The sequence below is a fragment of the Pleurodeles waltl genome, chromosome 1_1 (genome assembly GCF_031143425.1).
Source record: "Pleurodeles waltl isolate 20211129_DDA chromosome 1_1, aPleWal1.hap1.20221129, whole genome shotgun sequence".
Taxonomy (NCBI): domain Eukaryota; kingdom Metazoa; phylum Chordata; class Amphibia; order Caudata; family Salamandridae; genus Pleurodeles; species Pleurodeles waltl.
This window is the reverse complement of record NC_090436.1, coordinates 802,892,183-802,918,184: the sequence shown is the minus strand read 5'-3', so window position 1 is coordinate 802,918,184 and position 26,002 is coordinate 802,892,183. Positions and strand designations below refer to the sequence as shown.

The 26,002-nt window shown below is 42.4% G+C and overlaps 1 protein-coding gene across 1 annotated transcript in view; it reads right to left on the bottom strand.

The window, feature by feature from the left end:
• The window catches only part of GLIS3 (GLIS family zinc finger 3), an 868,281-nt gene extending 843,000 nt beyond the window's left edge, over positions 1-25,281 (bottom strand). Inside the window, exon 1 of the mRNA XM_069228373.1 lies at positions 24,807-25,281. The gene's annotated coding sequence lies outside the window, so the exon portion shown is untranslated. The remainder of the gene's footprint in view (positions 1-24,806) is intronic.
• Between the last annotated feature and the right edge of the window lie 721 nt (positions 25,282-26,002).

Below are 26,002 nucleotides of genomic sequence, written 5' to 3'. Positions count from 1 at the left end.
TTGATCTGACCTGCCACCTTGCTCCTGGTGCCTCAGCACTTGTGAGTTTTGTGACGACTGTAGGCGGCTGAAAATGTGGTTTCAGCCACTGCCTTCAAAGTGCACAGCGAGGCAGGGCTCAGTCTCTTTGCTCCTGCCTTCATTGCTGTGTCACTGCCTCCAGCCATCAAGAACCTGCACCCTTGTTCAGAGACCGCTGCTGGCAAGGCATTGCTTTGTTCCCCTCACCCTTTCTTTCTTTTACAGATTTTCTAGGGCATACACTAACGTTTTTATGTCTCATTTTGTTACTTTGCAGGTAATAAGCTTGATGTTATATTTCTTTTTGTCGAGCTGTGGCAGGGTTAAATTGTGGTTGGCAAAGACACTTCTAGACAACTAGGCATCTCGCAGAGTAAGGCACTTAGAATGCCAGTTTCACGTGGACCTCAAAGGAGGTGTTTCTACTTTATAGTGAGGTGGGTCAGCATCTTAAGCCGCCATTAGCAGGCTTGCCATGCCTGCCCTTTGCTCTAATGGTTAGTGGGCCTTTGGAGTGGTGGGGGTTGTGGCCTTTGCCACACGACCAAGCTATGCCCAGTTGCGCAGACCAAGTTAATAGATCTTGGGTTTACATTAGAGCAGACGTCTTTTACCCTGAGGTGGGGCTCATAGAGGGCCCAGAACGGTTGGGGTTACCAGGGGGACCAGGTGGAAAGGCAAAGTATGAGTTCACAAAAATGTTCAATGCACAGGTAGGCACTGGGTTGTACGTAGTAAACATGTGTGAAAAAGTGTGCTTGTGTGATGTCAATATTTTAATGATTTATTGATAAATATGGTCTGAGATAATATTGTCTAATCAAAACAATAAAGGGTCACAGGCTGTCATTTTATGGCACTGGGGTCACAAAGGGGAAGGATTTGTCCAGTGTCAGAGGCAATCGATGTACCCTTTCATATGGTTGTTGTTTAGTTGTTTACTAAAATATCTTGCCTCCTATATCTGCAGGGACATGAATGAATGAGTCACTTCTCCATTACCTATTCTTTATCTCAAGTAGTCACATTTTAAATCTTGCACTTTGTTAAGCAGTAGGCTATACTGATAGTCTATCACCAACTTGTCTTAATCTTTATGGAGATCTGACTTCTGGTACCTACCACCAAGCACCAGCTGAATCTTTACTAGTGATGTGTATCACAGTACTCAAACAAGTTCTCTGATAATATTAATAATTTTCTCTTTGTATCAGAGTTTTCCTCTCAATCTCCCCATAGCTTTAACAATCAATCAAAGGTTTTGTAGAGCGCACTGCTACTCAAGGAGTGTCCCAGCTTTACCATGGTCTTTGATCAATTAAGGTAATCTGACATGAAATGCCACAGGCCTACTCTTCTATTTATAGTCTATACCCTTTCAAACTGGGCTCCACTGATAATACTGATAAAGTACTTGTTATGTCTTCGAATTGGCAGTGCAATGATGGTGGGCGGTAGTTTGGTGTGTTGTTTGTGCAGATATTTTCTACAAAAATACTATCTGACACTAATATTGTGTCCTAAATACTGTTTACAAAAATATTAGCCCAATGGGTGGGAATTGTTTATTACTAACTTTAAAGGAGTGCTACCTTTCTAACTGATATTAAGGGCAAATTATTTATTTGAGACAATATTCTTACAATGATATTTTGGTAACATATTAGTCCGGTGATGTCAGAAGGCAGTGTGGTGGTGAACTTTGATGCACTGTAGTGTGCGTGGTAGAGTGGGGCGGGTAGTGTAGTGTTGAGGGATAAAGTACAATGCTGTGGAGGATAACAATATGCTGTGTGGTAGTGCACTGCTCGGGTTTGTGATAAAGTGTGGAACAGTACATTAATAAGGTGGTAGTGCAAAAATAAGGTGGTATCATAGCTTAATGTTGGGTGGCTGTAGTGCAGTGCTCAGGGGCAGAAGATTGAGAGGCCTGGTAATGCAGACCCTGAGTAGTAAAGCAGGGATGGAGGATGCTATAGTATAAGTGCAGGTCTAGAAAGATGGTAATGTGGGTAGGCAGTGTGGTATCATGGCTAGGCAGTATTGTAGTCTATTTCACAGGGAGCGGCAGAGCAGTCACAGTCCTCTCTGCACTAAATTTGTGTTGCGGTGGAAGTAAAGCATTTGAGGCTGATAGCTCATAACTTTACATGGTAATGTGGTATATGGCTATAACACTGTAGATCTGGAGTGGAATCAGTGCCTAATTTGTAAATAAAAACGTGCCTGTGCCCAAAGCTCTCTTCTGAAACATGTGGCTGCTGCGATTAAATGTGCAAGCACGGAATACTGAGTGAGAGTAATCTTGAAGCCATCTCTGGCCTTTTTAATCCATTACATCCCTCCCTTCTCCTTCACCTCACTCTTGCAGCTTTCTGCTTTCTCCCCTTGTGAAGCTTTTTCTTTTTTCTCTGCTTCGGTCTTTCAAATATGTGTCTTTTGCTTGCAGTAAAAAATAAGTGCCGGCTCTCAAAAATAAGTGCTGGTGCCCTGCACTGGAAACCACCAGCTCACATTAAGCACTGAGTGGTAGTGTTGTTTTAGGAATGAACTTCAGGGATGACAGTTGCAGTGTGGTGCTGTGAGGCTTCATTACAATTTTTGTGGTAGTAGTGCAGTTACAATCTCTTATACAGAAGTTGTATTGCAATACTGTGAAGTGGCAATAAAGAGTTGTTGGCAATGTGGTGAAGAAAGGGGATGCAAGCTAAAGGAGCAGATTGTGTGTGTTTAATGTTGAGATTTAAATAGGAGTGTGTTGGTAGTGCAGTGGCGGGGTAGTTGTGCTGTGAATTGATAGTGGAGAGTTGCGAATGAATTACCTTGACAGAGGGCAGTAGTGCAGTGTTGTCACTGTAGCATTGTGCTGCACAAAGCTGCACAGTAATATGTGGTGTTAGTATGAAGTATTGAATGGTATAGCATAGGGTTCCACTGTGATGGTACTGTAGAATGGCGCAGTGTGGGTAGAGTGGTTCTGACCTGGTATTTCAATGTTGTTTGATGGTGGTGTAGTAGTTTGGCAGTGGCGGTAGCAATACAGGGCAATACAGTTTATATTGTGCTGCTAAGGATGGTAATCTCAGGAGTGGCAGTGCAGTTCAGAGGGTTGGAGTGTGACGGTGGTCTTGTGGCAATGTTGTATTTGGATGAGGTACAGCACAGCTGAGACATGTAGTGCACAGTCGTCTGGGATGTTTATGCAGTGGTAGCAGATGGTAGTTCAGTGATGTATAACAGCAGTGCTGTGAGGATGAAGAGCTGTTGTAGTAGTAATAATATGAAATGAGAATAGTAGCTTAATGGCAGGCTCTTGTTGGGGTGTTGTAAGGTGATAGCAGAGTTGGGTGTGGTGGTGGGGTGATGGTAATACAATTACATATATGTTGTGGTTTGCACTGGATCACTTGGCTGGAATACGGTGACAATCACTTTGAGGTCACAGCATTTCAGGGAGTGTCAAGCTTCTGAGGGAGATTTGAATGTGGTCGGTTACGACTGGTTCACTGCCTGAGGAGGTAGGATACAAATGCTACGGATCTAATAAAGGTTTATGAAGAACCTTTGAAGTGAAAAGCAAATTTTTAACACTGGCGATGAGGAAGAAACTGTCGCCAACCTCCTAGGTGAATCGGAACCCAACCCACTCATATTTAGCATATTTTTAAGTGATATTGTGGACACTGAGGTGGGAGGGGAGCCGATAAGAGAGAGAGGAACTGCTGTGTATGTTTTTGCTGATCCGGGGTGTGGGTGGAACTTTGGAGCGTTTGCGAGCAGTTGAAGGCAGTGAATCGAGCCGAGGTGTAAGCGGAACCTTGGCGCGTGTGCAACTGGTTGAAGGCACTGAGTCAGGAGAGAGGTGTGCCCTTGTTGCTGTCTGCGAGCAAAATGATGACGTCATGAGCATGTGACCTTCCGTCCAGCGTGATTTACGTTGTGAGCACATGACGTTACGTCCAGCATGATTGGATAAAGCTGGGAAACATGAGTAATGGAGAACAAGCAGTTTTGTTGCAATGACGTTTCTTCTTATGTACAAGGGAAAACTTGATTGTAAATGCCTACAGCCATTTTTGATGTATACTTCTCACGCGGGTCACTCGGCAAGAAGCGGTGATCCGCACACCATTCATATTTAATTATTTATTACCTTGTGGATCCCTCAGCAACAAGCGGTGATCCGCACACCTTTGAGATTAATGGGTGATCTGCACACCATTGATATTTAATTATTTATTGACATGCGGATCACTCGGCAACAAACAGTGAGCTGCACACCGTTGATATTAATTATTTGCTGACAATAAATGAGACAGAATTTCATTTTTTTCTCTCTCTCTCTCTCTCTCTCTATATATATATATATATATATATATATATATATATATATATGTCAAAACAAGGCCCTTTCAGGGTTAGAGTGACGCATAAATGATGCAAAAAACAAAGGAGAACTCTGGGAAGTTCCCAAATTTAGGTGAAGAGCAGCTCTAGTAAGGAGCACCCTGCAACACCAGCAGCACTCTAGATTTCCTCACCTCAAATGTCTGCTTATCTAGCAAAGTTTTTAAGCATAGGTTCAGCACAGTGCTATCCACGCCGAGCTAGACATGCTACGAATCTAATAAAGGTTTAGGAAGAACCTTTGAAGTGAAAAGAGTATTCTTAACAATAGTGCTTGTTCAGTGCTATGAAGTGATAATGCGATCCTAAAAGGAAACAGAAATGCCCAGACACTGTACTAAGGTGCTTTAGCTAGTAGTAATGTGGTGCTATGGTGTTTGCTTGTGGTGATGGGCTAATGAAGTGTGTTGATGAAGTATTGGGAGTGTTGTCCAAGAAGTGTTAGCATGGTGTGTGAGGTGACAATACATTGGTTTTAGTGTGAGGGAGTAGGATAAATGTGCATTGGTGTAAAATAATAGCTCATTGATGTGGCATAGCATTGACGTACTGTGAGGTTGCAGTGCAGTGGACAGGAATGGAACTGTAGGGTCAGTGGAAGTGTGGTTGTGTATCATCACAGTGTGTTGATGGGAGTGGTAGTGTGCTGAGGGTGGTAATTATCATATGGTCCTGGGATAGCAATGCAGTTTGTGACTGGTTAGCAATGTGATAGTGTCTGGCAGTAGTGCATTATTATGGGTAGAGTGTGGAGATGGTAGTTGAGGGAGCTCTTAAGTGCAGTATTAGTCCAGATATAGTAGTTGATAAGCGGGTATAGTGTGATGGTTTCAGATAGTATGTAGTGTGGTGTGGAGTGTTGTGCTACTCTGGTCTTGTGGTGTTTGTAATGTACTCAAGGTGAAATTGTAGGATTTTAAGAGTGGGTGTGTGGTGTAAGGGTGGTAATACAGTGCTGAGCATTGGAAGTGCCGTGGTCGGCAGCAATTGCTTGAGCTAAAGGAGTAATGTGATTTTAGAAATTTAAGATTGTGGAGAGGTGCTACTGGTGTGCATTGATGACATATGAGGGTATGATATGCAGCAGCAAAGTAGTTGAGGTGGTATTGACATAGCTAGGTGACTGTGTGGTGTAGAGGTATGGTGCAGACTCAAAGTGCAGTTTTGGTGGGTCTTGGTGCTACAATGTGAATTGCTACAGTGGTACTGTGGTCTTGAGGAGGCTGTGTAGTGATTTAGGTGGTTTGCGCTGCCCTGCCATGTGGTGATAGGTACTATGTGGGTAAGTGTTTTACTAATTGTTGTATTGCTGTACTGAGGGGTTGTGTGGTGATAAAAGGGTTTAGAGTAGTAGTGTGGTGCTGGTGGTGTAGGGAATGGGGTGGTAGTCTGGGTTTTAGCATAGTAGTATAATAATGCAACATTGCAAGAGTTGGATGGCAATTCAGTGATCTGGCATTGGTAAAATTAGAGCGTGGGATGATGATATGGCTGTAAATCAGAGCTGGGTGTGACAGTGTGGATAGAAGGGATAGTGGAGCAGTACTGGGATATTAGTGATGTGGTTATGAGGAAATCCAAATAAGGGTGTAGAGTATAGTTACGAGGTTGCGGTGTAGAAATGGAGGTGATTATTCAGTCATGGGAGGATTTAGTGCAGTGGTGGGAGATGGCAGTGGAGTAGTGGGCAGTTTTAACGACTGTGAGGAAGTGTGGTGGCTGTGATAGCGTGGCAGTGCAGTGGTACTATAGTGAGGTGTTAGTGTGGTGGTGGATACAACATTGCCGTGTTGCTAGTTCAGTGAGGTTGGTGAGCTTAATGTAATGGGGTGAAAGTACAGTGTTGGAAGCTAAGAGTAGGGCTGGACAATGGTAATGTAGTTCTCAGAAGTGGCTGTATAGTTGTAAATTGAGATAGCGATGCACTGGGGCGGCTGTAGCATGGTGTCATGGAGGGCTAACATCTCGTGCAAATGTTTTAATGGTAGTAACAGGATGGTAGATTAGTGGTGCAGTGATGCAAGTTTTGAGATGGGTGGGGAAAATGTTGTAATGTAGTAGTGCAGTCTGTTATGGATGTAAAGTGGTAGTATGCTGTTGTACTGAAGTGAGTATGTGGTTGTACTGAAGTGATGTGAGACAGTAATGTGGGGCAGTGGTAACTTAATCAACATTGTGGGCGGTAATGCAGTGTACTATTTTCTAATGTAATTCTGGGGATGGTGGTGGGGTGCCAAGTGGGTGGTCATTTGGAAGAAGGGAGGATATTGTGTGCTGACATAGTGTAGTACAGTGCTGGGAAGATCATATGTTGCTGGTCATGGTAGTGTTGTGGGTGGTACTGTGACATGGGCTATAGTGGTGTTCTATTATGGGGTTTTAGTGTAGAGCTGGGTAATTGAATTTAAGAGATGCTATTATTGTATGCAAGAGTGTATGCAGTATTTGTATAACACAAATCCAGTAGCAAAGTCAAGGTCCAAAGCAACTATATATGTTGTGCTAGACATGGTCATCTATTAATGTGTAGTGGCAGTGTAGTGCTGTAATGTAACAGTGTGGTGCTATGTGGTGATAATGTGGAGGTAGACAGGGCAATGCATGGCAGGGATGAGACAGCTGTGAAGGAGGGATTGCTGTACATTTTGTGTGGTGGCAAGACAGTGCTGGGCATAGTAAGAACAGTGAAGGGACTGTAATGCTTTGTTGATGTGGTACTTTGTGGATGTGGGATGAAAGTACAGTGGTGCTGAGGTGGTAGTTCATTGGTATGATATTACAGTTCAACAACAGTTGTCTGGATAGTCAAAACATCTCAACTGACGGATGGAGGAGGGTGATAGGGTGTGATTTTGCCTGTAGCAGGAATCTAAACACACAAATACTTGAATGTAATTCAAATAGGGTGTATAGAACAATATATTTCTTATAAAATTTTGAATGTCATCATTAATTTTCCAAAGCTGCAGTTAAGTCAACAGGGCACTCAGACATAAGAAGAGGCATAAATATGGTGTATTTCTTCTCGAACACTAAAATACCCCAGAGAGAAACACATATAATGAATAAGATATATTGCACTGCAAAACTGTTTTACAGGAAAGAAGTGCCACATGACTGCAACAGAATTTGCCTTTCTTTGCTATATAATTTAGTCAGCCCTGCTACTTGGCAGTGTTACCGCTAAGCCACATCGATGGCGTACCCGAGAAGACCATCAAATCAATGGTGTTTCTCCCACCGTATTTAGATGTTAACACACACACACTGTCCCTCAGCCATATGTGTTCCTCTTGCACTACACACCACATAGACACCATTATCCATTACAATTCCAAAACACACAACCTGTATATGCCAAAACACACATTTACATACATCCAAGGCACAACACACATGCCATTGACACTGCACCCACACACAACACAACCACTACAACCAACACAACTACACATATCACAACAACATCCACCACACACTCACCTGAATGGGTCACACGGCAACACAACACACACAACAACATTGGTCTCACATGCAAGTGACACACATACAGACACAACCCCGTCAACCACTCCAGCTCCCTCCACCTCATCCAGCCAATGCACGCACACACACAGATGCACGTATTGACTCACATACACAAAAGACAACACAAACCTACCAGCACAGGTCCCTTGCAATGTGCACACATGGACACCATTGTCCAGTGTGAATGTACAGTCATTGTGGTGCCAGCATTCATTTTGCAGTGAATGACAGCACAATGACAGTTGTGTATGTGTGCGATAAGCGTGTTGTGCAAGTGTCCCCAGACATGTGTGACACCATTGTGTACCCCACATATGAATGTCACAGTAATTTTGAAAAAACACTGTGACATGCAATGTCAAACGTGCAATGTGACTGCAATGGCCCCAACCTCCCATCCAGTGCCCACCCAATGTACCCTGGCAATGTGGCGTCCCTATCTTCGAGTCTGGGGACGTAGGGCTGTGTTTTCTCTGTAGGTCAGAGGCAGGAGTGACTTTAGATGTTGTCCAGTCATAGACCGGTGTGGAATGGGAAAAAGGTGAGTTTTCACCCCTTCCTCCCCCCAATCTGCCAACTCAGACATGGCGGTCGGACCGCCACTTTTTGCTTGTCGGTAAGGCACATCCAAATCTGCATGGCGGGTAGGGTGGCTGGGGTCCTGCCGGCATCCACTTTTCTCTGTTCCACCGTCAACGCGGGCAGTGTTTCTTGGTGGAGATGGTAGTTCAAATGCAGGCTTTCGTCTATAGGACCACCAACATCTGAAGGCAGCGGGGGGGACCGTCACGGAAGCAGATGGGTTTTCCATCAAAAAGTCAACAGTGGGAACGTTACTACCAAGCTCTAGATCACACCCTAAACTTGTTTCTCTGTCATTCTGGTACCAGGAAACCTTGCCTTACATTTAAAAGAGTTTCTGCGGACCAATTAGTCTATTTGTGTATGTGCCCTGAGATGCTTTATAGCGGTATAGTCAAATATCTCAAAATGTGTATTGCTGGCAGGTATTTTAATGTATAACCAAATCCAGTGGTTGGCAAAACATTAAATCGTATGGGTATTTTTCCTGAACAGATGGGAAGGTTTGGAAAGAGTGTAAAGTAAACATTCACTCAGCTTAAATCAAAAAGAACAAGCACTTATCAAGAAATCTTCGAACCTAAATTAAACAATGAAATGAAAGATGAGTCCAAGAAAAAGTGAACCTGAGATATTAGGAATGAATGCCTAGTTTAAGAGCACACCAACCTATGAAATGCGGGAAATGGACCAAAAGCAATATTCTGGGGAAAACTTGGTTGACAGTAGCCTGGCAAACTTCCTCCAATCACGCTAATGCATGTCTTCTGAAAGGCATAACAGAACAAAACAATTAGTTGCTTTCCACACCTCTTCAGCTTATCAAGAGGAGAGGATTTTTGGGATTATTCCTTCATGTCATGTGCAGGAGACACAGACACCAGATTAAGTTAAGAACAATTCTTGGACACTATACACCTACCGCTGACATCCAAAGCCTCCATGCGGAGCTTGAAGCAAAGGTAGGAGATGAGGGCAATCACATTTTCAATCACATTTTCAGCTGGAATTGAAAGTGCAGCAACGTCTCAAGAGAGCGATGATACTGGTTTCTGTTTGTGTACTTGCCTATCCTATGTAAACTACTATATCATGTACTGTATGACAGAAACACAACAGGGCCTTGAGAGTTAACAGTTATCAAATTGAATCTCTATCCAGGAAAGGATCCCTACAGAAATTAATAAGATAGCCATACATTACTTCTCAACTAGATGCCTAGTCTGATATAAGAATATTATCCAATAGGCTCAACTGATCTCCCTAGGCATAGATAATATGCAATGTTTCAATCATTCTTGTTACATCCATTGTTGTCCTTTGGAGGCACTGTAAATAAGATGCACTCATTTTGCAGACCTTTGTGGGATGAAAAACTGAGCCATCCACACTGGGATTTAAACATGTGTGCAGGTTTGACCCATAAGTGCTCAATTCCCAGGCTATCTTTTTTTTATTTCACAGACAAGCATCAGCTAGGAAAAGGTGATATGTTAAAAGCCAGTTATTTGTGGCATTACAAAGGAAATAGTAGATGCTTAGTCAGCCACACTGGGATTTAAACGTGATCTGCAGGCTCCAGCCATTTGGGCTCTGCTCTGTGAGTTATCTTGTTTTAATCAAACAGACAAACATCAGAAAAAGATCATAAGCCAAATGCCAGATTTCTGCAGCATTAAAAAGGATCCAACCAATGATGGAAGAAGTTGAGGGTCGCGAGCACCATATACCTTGGACATCCGTGACCTCATCTGTGGAGATCCTCAAGTATTCTCGAGAGCCTGATCCTCTTTAATTGATACTCTAGCCTGCATCATCCACTTTCACAACATCAACACCCTCTCCTACACCAATGGCATACAACTCATTCTCTCCCTCCCGGACAAGATGCCCAGCATCCAGATCAAGTCCAATGCCTGCATGACTGAAATCGCCCTCTGGATGACGACCAACTGTCAGAAGCTGAACACCAACAAGACCGAAATCATGATCTTCGGAAGAAGCTTTTCACCTTGATGCTCTACCTGGTGGCCAACAGATCTAGATCTGGCAGCCACCTTTCATGCTAAGAACTTGGGGACCAACAGCAAAGTCACCATGACTACCCACGTCAACACCATCACCGGCTCATGCTTTCATGCCCTGAAAGCTGAGAAAGATTTTCAAATGGCTCCCAATTAGCGCCCAGAAAACAATCACATTTCACTATCACAAGGAAGGTGGACTACAAGATGAACACCCTCTGTGCCTGGATAAACAAAAAGCTCATCAGAAGGCTGCAAACCATTCACAATTTAGCAGTCATAATCCCCCTCAACCTCCCATTCTGCATTCGCATCTGAAGGGACTCCACTGGCTCCCCATACACAAATGAGCACAATTCAACCACCTCACCCACATTTTAGAGGTATTACATAACACTGACCCAGCATACCTAAACAACTGCATCTACTTTAACAAACCTTCCAGACATCTCAGCTCACCTGGACTCCTATTTGCACACATCCCACACATATGTGAAACCAGATCCGGTGGTTGAGGCATTGTCCTATATTGCTCCTAAAGCAATGAAAGAATTGCTGCTACACCTATGAATCTCTTCCTCACTTCTTGTTTTCTGCAAGAAGCTAAAGATCTGATTTTTGAGTGGTCCCACTAGGCACAGCTATGGCCACACCTACTCAGCACCAGCACAGCCTCCCAGGTGATGGTGCACTCTACAAATCTGCAGGGGATAAGGTTTTGCAAGGTTTTACTTTTTATAAAAGTACCAACAATTTTGAGAGCTAATTAATTCAAAGTGTCCTGTGGTCAACAATAAATACACTATATCATAGCTGCTCTAGAGTGACCACCTCACTCGAGGTCATTAAGTATATTGCCTCCAGTCCTGAACCTTTCAAACATTGTGTTGAGGTGTTTTAGTTCAAGTATTTCAATGGAAATCAAAGAAAGACTACACTACCTAAAATGTATCAAGCTATCACATGAGTCCAGGACTGGAAGCTAAAGGGAAGTGGTCCCTCTAGAAAGGGCCTTATGAGCTAAGAAATTCATATAATGATGGTTCTCAATGTAATTATTTAATTAAGTCCGTTTATGAAAAAAATAAACATTGTCTCAATTTTTACCTGACATAAAGATATCTGCCAATTCCATATTACTCCTGCTAAACAATAACTGCCTCTCTAGAAATATTAAAATGTTGTATTTGTAAACATGTATTCAAAGTTAGCTGTGAACTCCTGAGAGAACTATATTCAAAGAATATGAACAAAGAACATGAAATGCTAAAAAATAAAAACAAAACCAGTTGGCATGTTGAAAATACTCTATATTTTCTGCAAGGAATGGGGCTGAGACAAATGTAGGAGATAAATTAATTTACAGAATCCATTCAATACATTTAACTGAAACTAAGGGACAGCTTAATTGACTTGCACAAAATGCAGGTGTGAATTGAGCTTTCTTTAATTACATCTAATGTTGGGAGTGGAAATTAGCAGTCACACAGTTTGCATGTGGTTCTGAACTGCACTCCACTGGACTGGGAATTACACAGAATTTGCATGATTTCACCCAGTAATGTGCAAAACTATATAGAAAGACATTCACATCCATTATTTGTACTGGGTGTAAATGTTCAAATCCAGGGGTAAACGTCTGTGGTGTGACAGTTTGTGCCTGATATGTAATCCCATTTCATGCACAACCATGGAGTTTGTGCTCGAATTGAGATTACTTGTCCAAATATTGACGGAACCTATGAATCTCATTCTGACCTCAATAGGGGCACCATCTTTACTCATGTATCCATACGCCATTGCTCTACTATGACACCCCCGTGATTTCTATTGACTTCTTTTTACTATTGAGAGGGCACTGGGCAATTATAGGACGCAGCAGAATACTAGCATGAGGTAGGAAAAGCTCTATGCTTGTGGTAAGTTGTGCAAGTTGTTCCTGCAGGGACACTCAATGATACTTCACGGGGGGCAGGGACGAGAAAAAAGGGCGGGCCCAACACACGTTTTCCCAATTCATTTTTCTATAGGGATTTTGAAAAGCGATAACGCAAAAACTACTGAACAGAGTTACACCAGATCTGGCAGGAAGGTAGGTCCTGGTCCAGAAAGAGTGATTTTATTGTTTTGGTGTAATTCCGATCAGTAGTTTTTGAGAAATTAAAGGTAAAACAAATTTGTATATCTAGGGACGCGAAGGATTCACGGCCCCCACCGATCTCGTTCTGAGATGTGATTGGCTGATAACTCTTCAACAAGAGAAGCTGTTGAAGTGTTGTCAGCCATCTTGGGACTGGGCTTCAGCCGAGTCCCAAAGAAAAGTAAAAAATCTTGTAGTTAAAGCGGAGGCTCCCTTACAGTCCCACAAAGCCCGTAAAGGGCTTTATAATAAAAAGTTAATACATCTATTTTAGTTTTTTTTTTAAATAGGGACCGTGGGTGGGCCCTTAAGGGCTCCACCAGGGGTTCCTGATTTTTGGTATATATATTTTTTTTCACTACAAAGCCCAAAAAGGGATAAAAAAAAATAGAAAACCCATATAGCTCAGTGTGAAGGTCGTAGACCTTCACACTGAGTTATGGGTGTTATAGTCCAGCTGGACTCATTTTCCTTTTTAGTTTTTCCTAAATTAAAATTTGTTTACTTTGTAAAATACATTAGATACCTTTCTTTGCTAAATCTGACAAAATTATCTAATTCTAAGTATATGAGATATTAAAGCCTAAAAAAAAAACTATTTCTCTCTCACTTTCTCTCTTTCTGTCTCTCTTCCAATCAATTTCTCACATACTCACTTAGACACTTAAGCACCCAATCACGGACCCACTCAGACACTCACGCACTCACTCACAGACCAACTGACACCCTCATGCAGCCACTCAGAGACCCGCGTACAGACTGACGCACCCACTAAAACACTGATGTACGCACTCACACCCAATCTGACAGCCACTCTCATTCCCAGATACACCCTCTCACATCTATTCTCACACCCAGAGAAGCTGCGGCTAACTCCTGCTGCACACGACAAAAGGGCTGTGCACAGCGTGGGTTTGGGTGGTTGGGGAGTGTTGGCCGCAGGGTCAGGCTGCAGGCCAGGCCTTGCGGGCAACCTCCTCTGCACATGGGTGAGGGACGTGCACGGTTGGGTGCTTATAGGGGGTTAGCCACAGGGCCTTGCCAAAGGCCAACCACTGCTGCGCACAGCCAAAGGCCGTGCTCTGTGGTGGTTGAATTAACGTATAGAGATTAAAATTACTATTCTTTAAAAAAAACATAGAAATTCACTGATAAAAAACAAAGGTTACAGGGACGTTATAGTTAGGAAATAGAATTGAAAAAACCTTAGAAATTCACTGAAAAAACAAAGGTTAAAGGGATGTTATAGTTAGGAAATAGAATAAATAACCTTGGAACTTCACTGAAAAAAAAAAAAGAATGTACTCATACAAAACCGTAGAAATTCAGCAGTTATAGGTACTTCAGCTAACTATAACTGGCGCTCCCGTAATCCACTGCTTATGACCGCACATATTAAATCCCTCATGACATAGTCAGTGACATCACTGATGACATCTCATTATACATCACTGATAACATCATCCACAGTCATACACCCACTCATTTGCTGATACAAACTCTTGTGTACCCACAGACACACATCTACTCAAATACTTATTCAGAGGTGCATAAGAGTAGTGATATACAGATATTCATTCAGTCAAACAGCCACTAAAACAACCGCTCACTCACCCATACACTACTAACTGAGGTATTCACACTCATACAGTTACTTACACACCCATTCATACTCAGCAGCCCATTAATATATCACTATTCTAGTGACAAATCAAGTTAATCAGCTGTAGAAACACTGACACACCCACACACTCACCCATAGTCACTGACAGTCACTGATTCATTATTAGTCACTTACACACGCAATCACTCAACTATACAACTATTCACACACCAACATCAATCACATGAACAGACACTTACATACCTACTCAATCACCCATAAAGCCATTCACACAGCCACTCACTGACCAACACAAGGTCTCAAACATCCACTCACTATCCTATGTAAAAACTGACTCACCCACTCAGTTTACAATACAGCTACTCATACACCCACTGACTCTCACATACAGTCAGTTACACAGCCACTCAGTTATACTTACAGCCATACAGTAAGTGACTCACCAAGTCACTCATCAATACAGTGACACCCATTCACTTACTCAGACAACCACTCTGACACCCACTCACTCACACATTAAATGAGATCATATATAGGACTGTTTTTTATGATTACTTTATGGTGCATAATTGGCATATTGCTGTATGATCGATATTATAAATTCATCAAGCCGTTTATTTGTTCAAAACAAAGCAAACTTTCATCAGAAAGCCAGGAACTGGCTCCCGGCATTTGGATCACAGATGTTTAAAACATATGGTATTTTATATTATCAAGTAATATGTCAGTTGTCTTGCCAATAAAATGGGAAAGACAAAGGTGTCAATAAATGTATCACGCTATTGAGTATTTATCATGGAAGATTCCACATATGGCAATTAAATTATACAAAATTATATAAAGCAACACTAGAAAACCATCAACAATTTCACTGGATACTTTTGCAAATGCGTTAGTAGGTAATTTTCACCAGTTCCCTCAATGTCCTAAACTTCGCAATTTTGGTGCCTCAGTGGGAATCTCCTTAAATGGAATGTTTGGCAATTCAAAGCACATAACAAAAAGATAGTACTTAAATCACTCTTTTAGGGCCTGTGTTGCACCATGCGAGCACTATTGTAAACTTGAGAAAAAAGGAGATATTTTTATTTTATTAATTATACTGGATATATATTTGATAGCTAAAGTTTGTTTTAAAGCAGAGGCCGCATGAATTATCACCATGGTTAAATAAGTAACATTAAATCTGATTCACATTATATACTTTGAAATTGTGATGGCAGATTTAAAAAATCTGAGGAAAAACTTTAATAAAGGTAAGTACATTTTTACACAAGGATTTATCATTACAAGTTACTTACTATGTATTTAAATTAATGAAAAATTCTAAAGCTATTCTGACACAATGTCAGTTGATTCTGATAAACCGAAAGTTTAAATGTAAGACATCTGGCACGTATATACAAAACTGCTTTTAATACAACTGCAATAATCAAAACCAAACATAAAAGCAAATAAACAATTTATCCAACTTCACCAAAAAACTCTAGCTGTAAAAAGTAAAGTACACGCCAGATAAAGGCAAGAAACCAAGTTAAAATGTTAGGCATTTGAAAGTTTTTATTGAAATGTAATATGTTTTCTTGTTGTATGATTGTCTGTGGTAGGTTGTTCCATGCCTGTGGGAGTTTATACAAGAATCCCGTAACTCTTAATAAAGTTTGAGAAGGTGGCAATTTACTGAATATTCATAGCAAAAGTTGCGCTGGGAAGTAGCATTTGATATTTTTGGTAAAAATATTGTTGAGTCGGTCCATAGAGGCCTCTGTGTAACAGGCAACAGAATTAATCAATTCCAGCCTGCACAGGAAACCACGGGATGGTCAAATAAAAGGTATCAGTGGGCCTCATTTAAATGCACCTGTAACAAATTGCCCTACCACATAATGGGTGAGGTTTTCACCTACAATTTGAATTTATGCCAGCAACCTCACTGACTTACTACTGCAAATTCACTGTCAATTGCAGAGGTAAAGGGATTTACTCATTTGTGATAATAATACCCAAGCGTTGCTCAAGTAAAATGTAATCTGTCACACAATTAAATCTTCTTTCATACATTGGTAGCAGAACTTTCAGGGTGTGGGTGTTTTTTTAATTTTGTGCAAACCCACAAACATGAGTTTGTGCGAATTCACAAATTATCCTCCACTCATTCCTACCCATTCGAAAGTTACTCCAGTCCAGGACAGAATTAAATCTACTTGGTGGGCGGGAAGGGAACACCCTGCAAATTTGAGGATGTATAAGACAAAGATTTCTCTAGAGGGAAAAAATATTTTCCCTCAAGAGAAAAAAACATTAAAAAATTAAAGTGGACTAAAATTGACACTAAGCCATTTTTGTATGCACAGCTGTATGCTGAGTACGATTACACGTGCATTGTCACTTTTGCAAGGATGTAATCGAGAATTAAAAGAATGTTTCCAAGAATACCGAGGCACAGGATGAGAGCAATATTCTTGGGGATGTTTTTGAATTCTTAAGATTTGTAAATATTCAACCAATCTCTGTCTTTAATGAATCAGTCAGCATCTTCCATAGGCAACTGCTCTGGTAAACAGGTAAACCAGCATAAAGGGCAGTAATATAACCGACACAAATGTAGACCACTGCCACAATGATAAGTCCACAGAAGTAATCTGTAACATAAAGCAGAATTTATTTTAACATCTTCAGCAGGAGTTGCAACACTGATTTTACAGCTTCCTAGATGTCTGAATATGTACTGAGATCGGGATCCAGCAATTCAATGTTAGTTCGCAAAAAGATAAGCAAGGGTGTTAGTCCATGCCCATACTTTAACATGAGTCTCAGGCAAAGAACAGAAACTTCATGCTTGCCCCCCTTAAATCATAACCATAATTGATGAAGTCACACTTCCAAGGTGCTGAGTACGCAGGCCCTCGCCTTAGACAGTAACTCCTGTGTAATATTACATTTCTGGTGGAGTCAGTCAGTCTGTTGCTGGTCTGAGACTGACCCGTGTTGGTAGGTACACGTGGGGATCTAAAAAAATGCAGACATTATACAAGCAAACAAGGAATTGGCCAAACAGCCTCTCTGAACACCCATACAAACAAATAGGAATTTCTGACGTAGCCTCTCCCTCCTCTACGTTAGTGCTGAAAGGTACTTCTATAGTAAATGTACATTAGAGGCCTAGATGTGTATTGAGTGCAGAGGCCCATTAACAGTGCTGGCTAGGAATAGGTCACATTTTTGATAAACCATACCAAGGAGCAATAATGTTAAAAAATGCAAAGATACAATGCAGTAAATGTGCTCTTTTATTTAGGCTGTTCTCTAGAGTTCATAAATCTTTTTGAAGAAACTTTGGTACAGTTCAATAATTCTCCTTCAACAAGCTTTGTTACACCCTTAAGGCAACGAGGCCAGTCCATTTTATTGTAAATGGACTGTATTTAATTAGAGTCGAAATTAGAGTCTTAATAAATATCAATTGTTGACGCTTGATGTAATCTGTCATCCGAATCTGCAACTAAAAGTACATAAAAACACACCATGCAACCCTGACAACCAAGTATGGTAGGTAGAGCTTTTCCTGACAGTGTATATGTAATGCAGCTATATGGTCATGTCGAGGGAGAGCACACGATCTTTGAGTTGGCCTTGGGCCATTGAACTCATGGTTGTGTGTGAAATTTTGAGTAAAGGGGCCCAGGCATTAGCAATGCTTCATACTTTGATATTTTGGCACTCTGAGATTCCCTCCTCATTCTAAGGTATTCATAATTCTGACAGGCAAACTTAATGCAATAAAAAAAAACAGAAAGTATCAAAGGCCTCTCCTAGTCAGAACTTAACAGCTGTAGTTTTTTTTGGGGGTGGGTTAAGTGGAGATGCCCCTAAGGTTTTTTTTAATCTGACAACTGTTCATATGTATTGGAGGTCCCCGATGGCCACAATGAGAGTAGAAGCTTTGCTGAGTGATGAGCTAACATTTGAGGCATTTCTTGTGGTTATACAGGAGGGTGCATGCACCTGTCAACCTTAACCCATCATATAATAAGAATCGCTCGTATTCACTCTGCACATGCTACATCTTAAGGGAAAGCGCTGGAAATCAAGTAGTAGTGGTAAAGCCTTCGTATTCAGACAAGTATTGGCTAGCTGAACAAGAATTCAGCCAAAGATGGAGAGCTAAAACAGATTTGGTTTTATCTGCTCTTTTATAGCATATTGCTGAAATAAAGATATTTGACTTAAAAATTAGATTTATTTTATTTATTTGTGGAAATACAAAATATCATACTCTTTGATAAACGACATTTCCTGTGTTTTTCTATTTGCCAGGCCAAAACTTCTGTAACTAATAGCATCAGAGTAAAGTATAACACATTACTACTAAACAAGAATTTGATTTGAGTTTGTAAAATACATTTTTTATAAAAACGACCCAACACCAAATCTAACTATTCAGTCTCATACAAATTTTTTTTTTTTTTATTGAGTCAAAAACTTGAATTGGGGAAGGAATCCTGCTTAATGTCTATTTTAGGACACACTACGGTACACCCTTAAAGAAAGGAGGCCAGTCCACGCCATTACCACAGGGTCCATCTAATACCCAGGTATTTGATGATTGTTGCTTTTCCGACTGAAAGAAGAAATTTGATGAAGAGATCGTCAATTAATGTATTTAATTAGAATCAGTTTGTGTTTTTAAAAAAATTACTGATGGTACTCAAAGCAGGATTATCACACAAAATATTTCAAAGAATTGAGCAATATGAAACCCAGAGCAACTATTATAATTTGTTATATTCCATCGCATATTAGATTATATAATACATTTTTTAGTTTAGATTGCTAACATGAATATTCTTTAATTGGATTTTTATTTTTCCCCACTTATGGGTATACAACTGTTTCAGTCTTCTTGTTACTTTGCTGTTTAAAGTAACTATTGATCAGATATAGAGAGAGATGTCATGTATTTATTCCATTTCTGAAATGTCATATGGAGAGACGCGGTACAATGCAGATTCAACTGACAGCCCCCTCCCTCCCACCCACTAACTATTTAAAAAGAAATAGTGAAGACCCCGCAAATATGTTTAAAAATAAATAGGATAGGTTTAACTGGTGGACTCAGTTTTAGTTTTCAACGCAAATGCCACTGCTTTTGAAAAGTAAGCGCCTGCAAACGTACCTGCGAAAGGGAAGACCTATGGGAATTAATACGTGAGATAGTGCAGTTTGTCGTAACTCTGGCTTACACGAAACAACTAGAACTTGCTCCAAGCGGTGTCTGTTACTGTGAATTATGTGACGATTTACATTATTGATAAATGGTTCTATTGTTGTTACTTCTCGTTACTAACGTGTATATAGAAAATTGAACAAGTCCGTTGTATAGAACTGGATAGAACCACTCGCAGCTTCAGGCCTCAGTTACAACGATGACTCTTTGTCCTTCAATAAACCGTTATTCCCAAACTGAGAACATGTTCTTAAAGCAGACATTGTGAGAGTCGTAACCAGTGCTTTAAATGGGCCGGTACTGTCCGGTACTAAGTATCGGCACTTTTTTATTTTGAGAGGGAGTACTGGGGCAGCTCAAGAAAAGCGTAATACTTTTAATTGGAGAGTACCGGCACTTCTCGGAAACAACAAGGTACTCTGGCACAGAGTACCGGCACTTTCATTTTTCCATTTCAAGAACTGGTCGTAACTGTATCGAAACCTCCGATGCCTCTACTGCGGGTTGTGCACCGCCAATTGATTCAAGCGGATACTGTGAGGTGTGTACATTCAAGTATTCCTTTTCGCAGCTTCTCATTACAAGTTGCAGGTATTTTCACTAATATGTAAAGAAACACACCTGGGTGGCCCCGCGCTGTTATAACCAAACACCTCTACCCTGCCACCCACCAAGGCAACGGCCAGCTTGCACTAACGACGGAATGTGCACAAAATATCGCACTCGTGCGTCGCAGACCCATCGTAGCCGTGAGAATAACGCGTTCCCGCAGGGGCGGTGGGCTTCGTGTTTGCCTGTGGTCTCTCTGCCCTGACGTATAGGGGCAGCGTACATGCGCCCAGAGGTCACGTTCAGTGCCGCGCTGCGAGTGAGACTGGCCTGGGGGTGACCTCACGTGCACCGGAAGTGGCCGTAATTAGGCCCTGTTGATTTCACTGATGAACTCGGAAGATAAGGTGAGAGTAAAGGTTTGTAAACAACCGGGCACATTGCATCTGCCACATGTTTATTTTTGGATGATGTATTTGCACACGTTAAAAACATTGTTGTTAAATTTGTCATTCGTTGCGTAGAAACTTAGGGTCCACTTACTAGACCGATGAACTACAAGGACGTAGCCGAAATATTAATTTAAATTAACTCGTGTGTTTCCCCATATATTACAGCTAATAATATATAACATTCATGCTGTTTACTTACATGCTAAGCATACAGAAACGTGAGCGACACGCAGACGGTGCAAAAGTAGAAACAGAAACCGTAGAGTATACAACACAGGTGTCTGCTTAGGAGCACAGTGGTATGAATTGTTTTAAATCCGTATAGATAATTTAAGATTGGCGGGCTGTAATCACCTGCACTTACTAAGCTGGCACTTTTCAGAAGCTACCACTGAACCGTATGCACAGCTGTGCTTAAAAGTGAATGTGTAGTAGCGTACTAAATTACTTAGAAACTAACTGTCATAACATGCCCCTCCACAAAGCGCTGTCTTGGATTGTTACTTTTCTTATTTATAGTAAACAAACCATCCCAGAAATATTAAAACGAGCATTACACGTCCATCATACAAACAAATGTAGTACTTTCCTTATCAAACGTACCAAACGCTTGTTTTTCGAACCGCACTTTTAGCAAACTGGAATGGGCCTTTGGTGGCTTAGTTGGGTGATGGCAACCCCTCCTGCTTCGAAAGCAGCCCACGTTGTCTACATTCCGCGGTAAAACGCCAGAGTAGCAGACTAACCAGGCCCTACCTTAGTTAACCAAAGTGTAAGAAAGATTTTCTGTGGGCGGCTGGTCAGAAGGTAGCCCATACAAGGAGTAGTGAAGCAACAGTCACACCACAGTTTTGAGAATGGGGCCTGCACTGACAGCACCTTGGGACGAGGACATACCTAAGTTTCAAACCACCCTCCCAGACCCCAGTTGACACCAACAAGTTCAGTGACTGCACTGCCTGAAACAAAGAGCATTTTGAGTTTCCTTTGCGTGAGATATGACATACCAACTTTTGAAGCACACTGCCCTCCAGTTAATAAGCCATATGTGGGTAACAGTTTCAGACGAGGGGTGCCCAAATCAGAATTATAAACTTTCTAAATGTAAACTAGCAATGACTGCACTCAACTGGTGTATGTGTGTGAGTGATGGGGTGGAAGAGGAAATGTATCACATCCAGGATCGCTAGTTTCAGCTCTTATAACAACAGTCTGATAGCACCACTGTTCACCCTGTGAAACGTTATGAGGAAACTCATATTTGTATGCCATTGTTGTGACAACTGTGCCTCAAAACTTACCTCCAGAAAAAGCGATGAAACCCTTCCATTTTGTGGTTATCTCTCTGTTAGGTAGAGCAAGACGTCGCATGCAGACCAGATTAGATTCCACAAGAGTAAGTTATGGTCGTATGCAGGGTCAAGGGGGTGGAGTGTCTAGAACTCCCCTCTTGACATTGTTTAACATATTAACCAGAGAGTATTCTCTGTAAGGCATGGCCCAACCCAAGCAGATGCAGGGGCTCCCTTTGGGGCATGCAAAGGAAAAGACTTGCTTACTACCAGGGCCAAACTGCCCTTTGAGTATCCTGACATTTCCCCAATGAGCTGTAAGCTATGGGGCTGTTGTAGGGCTTGATGGGCTGACATGACGAGCCAGCCTTTAAAGTGCTCTGTCTGAAAATGTGTGTTTTAATAGGCCAGTGGATGGGGCTCAGACTTGCACGCTGCGCTCCATCGCATAGTCCAGTGTGACACTGATTTGATCTATTTTTGCCAGAGCCGGTATTAGTTCCGAGTCTGGCCCTCAGTCACCATCACCTGACTGATACCAACACTACACCCTCCCAAACCCCCCACCCCCTCAACCCCCTATTAGGGAAACACTACGCCTAATCATGGGAGTAAAAGGTAAACTTTGTTGTAATGCCTGCTTTGTTGCTTTCACTATTATTGCGCATTGTGACCTCGGTATACTTCGAAGTTTGCAGGAGTGGGGATGCTTATTTCTCAGAAGTCTAGGAGTCCGCATGCCACCCTCACCTCCCTCTTAAGTTTAAAGGCTCCCTCTCTGGCTAGGAACTCTAGCACAGGTGTGTCCGCTGAGCTCAAACCGAGTGTCCCTACTACAGATGTGTCTGCTGAGCTCAGACTAGGTGTACTGAGCAAATGTGTCTCCGCTGAGCTCAGACTAAGTGCTCCATCTTTGTCAGGGCCCGGGATCTCTAGGTCCGACTTCTAGCACAGGTGTGTCCCTGAGCTTCGACTGAGTGCCCTAGCTGTAACTGACCGTGGTCGCAAAGCCTAGGCACTGTCCTATATTCAATCCTGAAACTTCACAACTGCGGCTCCAGAGTTAAGCCCAAACCTCTTTGTGCCGTTCTTATTGCAACTGAAGGCAAACTTTACTAATGGCACCGTCAAGCTGTATCCCAGCGGTGTTGATATCTTAGCTTAATCATTAATGACGAGGAGTCTGTTTTAAGCAGAGGGTTAGCTATCAAGTAGTTCTGCAGGTGCGGTCGCACTGCTGCCCCGAAGTGTGAGGGTCCCGTTGCTCTCCAATTATGTATTTTTTTAACTACCAAACCAGGGGATGTAAGACCAATCTGCCGTGTTTGCATTGCGACCCATGGCACAGGTACTGCGCCACTGGTTTTAAGGTTTAGCAAATTAATGTGATAGAAGAATACAGTAACAGCAGAACACATTAAAACAGGAGCATAGCATGCCCTCAACAAAACCAATTTCCACGTGTAAGGCAGGCTCAGAGGTTTTTCTATTCTTAAAATAATAACAGGCACATCTATTTGCATTTCCCCTACAGTTCACTTCCCTTGCATTGAAATGATTAAAATTTGATGAATGTTTATGGACATTCGGATAAATAATTATTGTTTTTTGGAGTCAATATCAGCAGAATTGGTGACACTTCATAGATATTTTGTCGCCCAGCCTGGGTGTGTGAGTAAGAATAAGTATGATGTTTTTAAAATGCCAAAACCTACATTCAGCGATAAATGTAGGTCCGGACCTGCATTGTTCATTAGGTGGAACTATTTTGTAGTGTGAGCTACACTTGCAAATTAGGGCAGAATGTGGGGAGTGGTAGAAATTGATCATTTAAAAAGAAAGCATGTAAAACAAGATAGAGAGAGGTGGTCTACCAAGACCAAAATGCACTGGGGCACGTCTTGTGTTCACCAGCGAAGAAACGCTGTCTGGGGGCACCTTGTCAGTAGCCTGTCACCGGATCCCATCTTCATATTCGGATACCATCTTCCCAGTCTAAACGATGAACCGTGTACAGTATAAAAAAGGCCTTTATGTCAAGACAGGAGGCAACAGTCTGAGGCTTGGAATTATATAATATGGCCAAAATATCTGAAATTCTATTTTTTACACTGTGTCTTTGTTGCATCAAGACAGTAGGCATCAAATGGTAATAATTAGAAATTCACTGAATATGCGTTGTTTGTAATCTTTTTCAGGCACTATAAAAAGGGGTGGTTTTATTTCTTCTTGTACATCTGAGAGTATTATATGAAATATTGTCCAAATGTTTCTTTGGCTACCTCTGTTTTCTCCCCTGTGTCATGTTTTTAAGTGGTGGTACACCGTTTCCAGGAATAATGAGCGAGGCGCCTCCAGAGGGGCAGCGTCCATGAAGTGAGTAAGTTTGAGCTAAAAACCGCCAAGTTGTTACTAGCAAAGCCTCAGAGAGTTCTTCCACTCATCTTTTCCAGACCTCCGGACTAACTTCCAAGAAAGAGTGCACGTGAAGTGTTCCCTTAAGGGGCGCGTGACAACACAGGGCCCTTAAGAAGCTCGAGCCTTTACAAAAAAGTGATTGGGCATGCTTGCATCCCGCTATCAAATGAAAGGCTTGCTATAAAATATCTAAAACTACTTTTCAACTTGTAAAGGGTCACATCTAAAAACTGTTATTATTAAAGCTTTAGTTTCCCCGAGTACGGTCTGTTGTAACTGCCACCGTGGTGGCACTGTATCACTTAATGAGTTGTTTTGATTTATGGGTATATTTAGAAAGACCCCTAAAGTTTTCACCGGTTTTCTGGCTGACTTACGTGTCGCATGAGCACGCGCGTCCACTTGGCATTAAGGGCAGTTTAAAAACCTTCAGCATCTTTTGTGAACGTTAATATGCTTGTGTATCTGTTTAAGAGAGTATTTGCAGAACACATTTCTTCCCCCTCTCCTGCCAGAGCTGCGTCTCTGTCGCGTCCACTTACCAGGTAACCAGGGCTCCACAACAAAGCGCAGCCTGCTTCCTCCTTCCACGGCCGTCGGCCGGCTGGAGCTCGCAGCAGCCACCGCAGCGGGCAAAGACAGGGATCATGCAAAAAAGAAAAATAAGAATAGGTGCAACTTTGGCCAGCACATCTTCAGCACACCGAAAAGTGGTGATTTCTGATTGCGCAGCCCACAGCCATCCCGGGGCTGGGAGCCACAAGCCCACACAGGGGTTCTCTGTGCAGAGCCTGCCCGGCTGTCATGACCTCTGCTCCCATGGCAGTGCCCTGTCTGCGGGTGGGGGGCGCATCTGGGCGTGTGGCTGAGCCCCTGCTGCCGCTGCGGGGCCCTCTCTTCGGGTTCCAATAGGAGGACCCAGCTGACAGGCTACGCGCTCCGGACAGAGGGCTGTCGGTGGGACTGTGGGGGGTTGTCCAGCAGAGTGCAGGGCTCCGCCACTAGCAGTTACAAGCGCTCTCCGCTGGGGCTCTGTGCGCCTGCAGCTGAGATGCTGCCGCTGGACTGGGATGGGGAGGGCGGGGAGGAGTACGGGGGAGGGAGAGTTGCGCTGAGTCCGTGGCTGCCCTGCACAGAAGGGGACACGCATACCTGCCCAGGCTCCTGCCGTCCCACAGACCGGGCTGGTGCACACCTGGAGGTTGTGTGGTTTAATGGCCAACTTGCGCCGAGGCCAAGGAGCCTCAGTTTTGACATACCCGGCTTTCCTACTCGGAAGTGTGATCTTGGACGGATAGTTCTATATCCCGCTACATTAGTTTCCTTTAGCAGAAAATGAGGACCACTTTCAGATTGGTGTTATATGCTGTCCCTGGACGTTTGCTTTGTCCTTTGAAAGAGCCACACCCCGCATGTGAAAGAAACTATGAAAGCGCCATCCCCTGATCCTACAGTACTGGAGTTTGCTGAAGTAATAAGGCTGTGTGTTTAGTTACAGTGCATAGAGTTTTTCTTTGAGCCAGAACAGGCACATCAGAAAAGTACCTTGTTTAACAGAAAGAAGGGTGACTGAGACGGGGATTGGCAGTGCAAGTAGAGGAGACACGCAGTGTTGGAGGCCCCCCCCCCCCCCCCCTTTTAACCCACCATAATCGCTCTCCTTACGCGATAAAAACGTATTTGTAACGGAAGCTGTGCTTCCCACTGGATGCGTCGTGCAGTGTGCAGTTCCTTTAAG